The 6,143-nt window shown below is 48.8% G+C and overlaps 1 pseudogene across 1 annotated transcript; it reads left to right on the forward strand.

Moving 5' to 3' along the window:
* The first annotated feature begins 3,406 nt into the window (after positions 1-3,406).
* On the forward strand, positions 3,407-4,003 carry LOC105983360 (annotated as a pseudogene). The gene has a single exon (XR_001174940.1). The product of XR_001174940.1 is annotated as a 60S ribosomal protein L17 pseudogene (transcript).
* The last annotated feature ends 2,140 nt before the right edge of the window (positions 4,004-6,143 follow it).

Here is a 6,143-nt window from a genome sequence, read left to right on the forward strand (position 1 = left end):
AGAATGTGATAGGCTAAAATGGAAGCCCACCAGGTTGAAGCAGGTAGAGGAGTTGACACAAATATATGTGGCCAGGGTGGTGGATGGCTGGGCAGGACTTGTGTTGGTCCAGGGAGGGGAAAGAAACTGTAAGCATAACACTGTGTCCAACCCAGAGCCCTTCCTTCTTGTTTTCCTGCTTCAAAGATTTGGGGATTTTAAAGGTCCATAAAATCCTCGTCTAAAGGACTCATGACTTGAGAGAAGAGGACAGAGCCACAGTGTCTATTCCCTCATCCTAATCATCTGTATTTGCTCTGAAAGGTGCTGAAAAAATGGTTGGCTATATACCTTTAATACATGTGTGCGCGCTACTACTGAGGTTTAAACTCAGTCTCATGCTCTCACTTGGCCTTTTCACTGGAGACTAGAGCTATACCACTTGCATTACACCTCTGCTTCCAGCTTTTTGCTGGTTCATTGGAGATAAGGATCTATCAGATTTGTCTATCCAGGCTGGCTTCAAACCATAATGCTCAGATCTCAGCCTTTTAAGTAGCTAAGTTTTACAGGCAGGAGCCACCAGCACCTGGTCCTTTATACCTTTTATTTTTTTTTGTCTGCTGTGTTGTGATCAACAGATGTCCAAGAAATACTGTATGAAATTTAATATTATTGTCCAATAAAACTTGATTTGCCTCACACTTTATGACTTATGTTTATTTTGCTGCATGAAAATCAGCTGCTAGTGGGACAGTTTACACATACTACATTAATAACAGATTCTTGTGAGGAGGGCTGCATTGTTACTTTTTTTTTTTTTTGTCATTTTCTACGCTATAGAAAATAACTCTAGTGGCTCACGCCTGTCATCCTAGCTACTCAGGAGGCTGAGATCTGAGGATTGTGGTTCAAAGCCAGCCTGCACAGAAAAATCCTTGAGACTCTTTGAAGGGTCCCATGCATTCATCCCAGGGGACCACGCAGAGACAGGCAGGCACAGGAGAAAGATTATTATAAGGTTTATTAGAGGAACCATATTTCCCCCAACAGGGAGCACATGGCATCAGGACCATCCAGGTGGCAGGAGGGGTCTGAGGGAAGGAAGTGAACTCAGGTGGGATTTCCGGTGGGTCTGGGAGGAGAGAGGGAGGGGCCAGCTGTATGGCAAGAATTCCAGGGATGGGAGGGCCTCAGATCTGGGTGGAGCTGAGGACCAAAGGTGAGCTTAATACTAACACTCTTATCTCCAATAAACTATTCTGCAAAAGCCAGAGGTAGCTCAAGCAGTAGAGCTCTAGCTTTGAGCGAAAGATGCTCAGGGACAGCTCTCTGACCCTGAGTTCAAGACCTAGGGGTGGCAAAAAAAAAAAAAGAAGGAAAGGAAGGAAGGAAGATATAGAGCGCTAGCCTTGAGCTGAAGAGCTGAGGGACAGCGCCCAGTCCCAGAGTTCAGGCCCCACGACCGGACCCAAAAAAAAAAAAAAGAATCTTTTGCAAAAGAGTGAAGTCTGAGTCTCAGCTCAAGCTAACTGAAAAAGAATCTCAGAAATAAAACTTTAATGTCCATATTTTTTAAGTACCTTTGCCAGGATCCAGGAGCTTCTGTAATCTCAGCTACTCAGGAGGCTGAGATCTGAGGATTGAAGTTCAAAGCCAGCCCAGGCACGAAAGTCCATGAGACACCAAAAAGCTGGAGTAGAGTTGTGATTCAAGTGGTAGAGCACAAGCCTTTAGCAAAGAAATTAAGGACAGTACCCAAGCCGTGAGTTCAAGCTTCAGGATCAACACACACACACACACAAAGTCCCACTGGTAATTCTGATGGATGATGAACGTAGAGACACTACCCTGGCTATTATCACCCACTGGAGGAAAATTTCTTTGGCCAAACGTAAGCATCAGTCAATGGCTAGGCTGTGGATGGTAGCTGTAAGGCCAGATGCACGTTCTAGATACATCTACCATGACCTATGAACCAGTTCATGAGACAAAGGCCAAAGCCTCACAAGCTACCGGGGCTCTAAGCCATAGTATCTCATCCAGTCCATGAGCTCTTGTAATTTGAGTTAGGGAGTACTGAGGAAAGTACTGGGGCCCTGGGTCTAAAATCCCAGCTGGGTCTCAGCTGTTGGCTGAGCTGCTGGCTGGCTGGCTGGCTGTTGGCTGAGCTGCTGGCTCTCTTGTATTCTTCAAGCTAGACCTCCTCCATATGGCTACGTTGCCAATGGGCAAAGGAGGAACTGGCAATAGGTTCGAAGCTCACACAGTCCACAGTGGAGTTAAGTCTACCCTAGGGCTAACACCATGTAGGTAGCTTTGCCCTCCCTGGCTGGGACATTAGCTTGACTTAGGAAGAGGGGAAAGTCACCCTTTTGCCAGTGACTGCTTCCGAGAAGGCTGGATGGGTCCCAGTTAGGAAACCCAAATCAAGTTGTGCACTGAATATCCCAGAGTTGGGGTTGTAAAGGGGGCTCCCCCACCCCTCTTCCCCTACTTCTAGAATCCTCCTCTACACCTGCAGGGAACCCCGGGACCTTACAGTGGCTCTGTTCCCTTGGCCAGAAGAGGTGATCTTTGGCACGGACATTAGGGAGAGGACAGAACTGCCACCCCTGTGTGACCTGGTGTGGCCAGCCCTTGCCAGCCCTTCTCACCCTGAAAGGCACTCAGTGTTTGTCCTGGAGGCTTGGTTGTGTGGGGGGGGACGAGGGTAATGAGAGGAAGTGATGTGGAAGGAAGTGTCCGTGGCCCCCAGGAGTCCCTAGGAGTAGAAAGCCAAAGGCCATTGGCCAGCTTGGAGCCTTCCTGAAGTGGAGGCTTCTCTAGAAACAATGGCTGGGGCTCATGTTTGTTTCCCTCAAGCAGCTCCATGCTTCCTGCAGGGGAGGGGACAAAGGAGTACCCCATTCCCAACCCCACATCTCACAAGTCCCCCCGCAGGGAAGCCCACACCCTCTCAGAATGGCAGCAGAGATGTTTCCAGGCCTGGCATCTCCAGGAGACAGGAGACAATGGAGATTTCCCCCTCAGATTCCCCAGATTCCCCTCCCTCATGTGCACCTCCCACCCCAACACCGGAAAGAAAAGGGGAGGGCTCTCAGCTGCCCTGGGGACAAGCTACCTTCTCCTCCTCCAACCTTTCAGAATCTCTCTCTTCCTCCAACCTTACCACATGCCCAGCACCTGCACCCGTACCCAGCACATGTGTGTCCTCTACCTCCCTCAGGGGCGGAGCAAGCAGGGGGGCAGATTGTCCCCAAGTGCAACTATTTATTTCTCTCTGTTCCACATGCAGATGCACACAAAAGTGTGTATGTCTCCCTGGGACCCTGAGTGTGTGATTCTGGGTAAACTGTCGGTGGCTGTGACTTGACAGCCACCTGGGTGTCCTTCTGAGGGGTCTTAGAAATCAAGACTGTGGCTCTTCCTGTAAGCGGTCAGAGGTGACCTGTGAAAATGGTTCGCTACTCTCTAGACCCAGAAAACCCCACAAAAGCATGCAAATCAAGAGGTTCCAATCTTCGTGTACACTCTAAGAACACCAGAGAAACAGCCCAGGCCATCAAGGGTAGGCATATCCGAAAAGCGACCAAGTATCTGAAAGATGTCACGTTAAAGAAGCAATGTGTGCCATTCCGGGGTTACAATGGTGGAGTTGGCAGGTGTGCCCAGGCCAAACAGTGGGGCTGGACACAGGGTCGGTGGCCCAAAAAGAGTGCTGAATTTCTGCTGTACATGCTTAAGAATGCAGAGAGTAATGCAGAACTGAAGGGTTTAGATGTAGATCCCTGGTCATTGAACACATCCAGGTGAACAAAGCACCTAAGATGCGCCACCAAATTTACAGAGCCCATGGTAGGATTAACCCATCCATGAGCTCCCCCTGCTACATTGAGATGATCCTTACTGAGAAGGAGCAGATTGTGCCTAAACCAGAGGAGGAGGTTGCACAGAAGAAAAAGGTATCCCAGAAGAAACTGAAGAAACAAAAACTTATGGCACAGGAATAAATTTAGCATAAAATAAACTCAAATAAAAAAAAATCAAGACTGTGTTAGTGACAGTGACCCGGCTAGTCCAGTAACGTGACCAGTCCAGCAAACATTCACATAGCTCACTGGGGCTTCCCAGGAATCTCATGGGCACTGCAATCCCAATGGGTACTGTTATACCCCTTTTGGAGATGGAGAAACAGAGAGTGGGAAGGGGAGTAACTTGTTCAAGGTCACAAAAATAAGCTTTTTAAAAACAAAAACAGGATTCCAACCCAGACAGTCAACTCTGGAGTCCTTGTTCCGTGTGTGTGTGTGTGTGTGTGTGTGTGTGTGTGTATGCTGGGGCTGAGGCTTGCTCTACAGCTTAAGTCACAGCTCCAAGTCCAGTTTTTGTTTAGTGATTAATTGGAGGTAAGAATCTCAAGGCCTTCAAATCTTGATCCTCAGATCTCAGCCTCCAGAATAGCTAGGATGACAGGAGTAAGCCACTGGCACCCAGCTCAGAGCCCTGTTCTTAATCATTAAGCATGCACCCTTCCCTCAACCACTGGTACCCAGGAAGACAAAGCTCACACCGGGGTCTTAGAAGGATGGTTTCGTTGGAATGTAATTCAAAAGGAGCTCTCAGGGAAGGGAGGAAGGGGTGGGGGCAGGGCTGGAGGAGGAGGGAGGCCCCTAGGAGAAAGCTGGTGGGGCTCTAGGGATGGCTGTTGGGCAGGAAACCTGAGTGTAGCTTCTGGCCTGAGAACTGGTCTGATGTGATCCCTGGAGGACAGGAGAAGAAAAAGGGAACAGAGCATCCCCCACCTCCAAGGAGAAGGGCCTTTCACAGCCATGGTCCCGAGGCCTCTCAGGGCAAAACTGCAGCCATGAGGCTCTAAGATCAGAACCAGGATCCTTTGAGAGCTTTGGAAGCTGAGGAGCCTCTGGAAATACGCTGTCCTATTTCACAGAGGGGGGAACCGAGGTACAGAGTGGAGGGTCACGCAGCTAGAGGTATTCCAGAAGATGAGCCCAGTCTGGTGACTTTCTAGCTTTTGGAGATATGTCTCCTGTGTGTGTATGAACACTTGTGTGTGCAAGCACATACGTGTGCACAGAGGCCAGAATGTTTGCCAAGGTTACAGGTTTCTTTGCAGGCCTGTCCATCTTCCCGGTAGGAATTTCTTCACCAGGAAGCAACAGTGAGTGTGTACTTTATGCAGATCAGGAAGCCTGGACACCTTCAGCTTGTACTGAGAAGCTCTGTGGCCCACTGCCCAGCTCAGCTTCTGCTAAAGACCAGGGCTGGGGAGCAGAAGCAAGGTCCATGTGGTCTCCCTCTCCAGACTGCCCAGAGAATGAGGAAGAAGTGGGCAGGCCCCACCCCCCACCCCAATCCTTGGTCCTCTAGCTCCTCATCCGATCTCCCAGGGCTGAGGGGAAGGAGAGTCCTGGCAGAGGAGTTCAGAAGTTGGGAGGAAGGGCCATAAGGATATTCCTCACCAGCCAGAAGGGCTGCTTTCCAAGAGAAGTACTTTGATGTTATCTATCCTTCCCTGTTTTGAACTTCATAAATGTGCTACTTGTCAAAAACAAATACATACATGCATTTAAAGTGGAGAATGTGGTTGCTCTTTGAGTACTGATTTTTTTTCATGGTCTCCTAGGACATAAGCAAGTCAAGGAACAATTCTCTTCCATCGAAGTTGTATATAATCATCTCCAACTGTTACCAGTGGCTGTTATTGAATAGGAAAAAGCAGGAAAGAGGAGAGAGGAGACTCTTCTTGTACTCTAGATACTCTTCCAATGTTTGGAATTAGTATTACTCTGAATATTAATTAATTAATTAATTTTTGGCCAGTCCTGGAGCTTGTACTCAGAGCCTCGGTACTATCCGCAAGCTTCTTTTGCTCAAGGCTAACACTCTACCACTTGAGCCACAGTGCCACTTCCAGCTTTTTCTGTGTATGTGGTACTGAGGAATCGAACCCAGGTCTTATGCATGCAAGCCAAGCACTCTACCTCTAAGACACATTCCCAGCCCCTAATTAATTAATTTTTTAAACCTTAAAACTTTTTTGGGGGGGGTCCGGTCCTGGGGCCTGAACTCTGGGCCTGGGTGCTGTCCCTCAGCTCTTCAGCTCAAGGCTAGCACTCTACCACTTGAGCCACAGCGCCACT

Source organism: Dipodomys ordii, unplaced genomic scaffold (genome assembly GCF_000151885.1).
Source record: "Dipodomys ordii isolate 6190 unplaced genomic scaffold, Dord_2.0 Scaffold19, whole genome shotgun sequence".
NCBI classification, from domain to species: Eukaryota; Metazoa; Chordata; class Mammalia; order Rodentia; family Heteromyidae; genus Dipodomys; species Dipodomys ordii.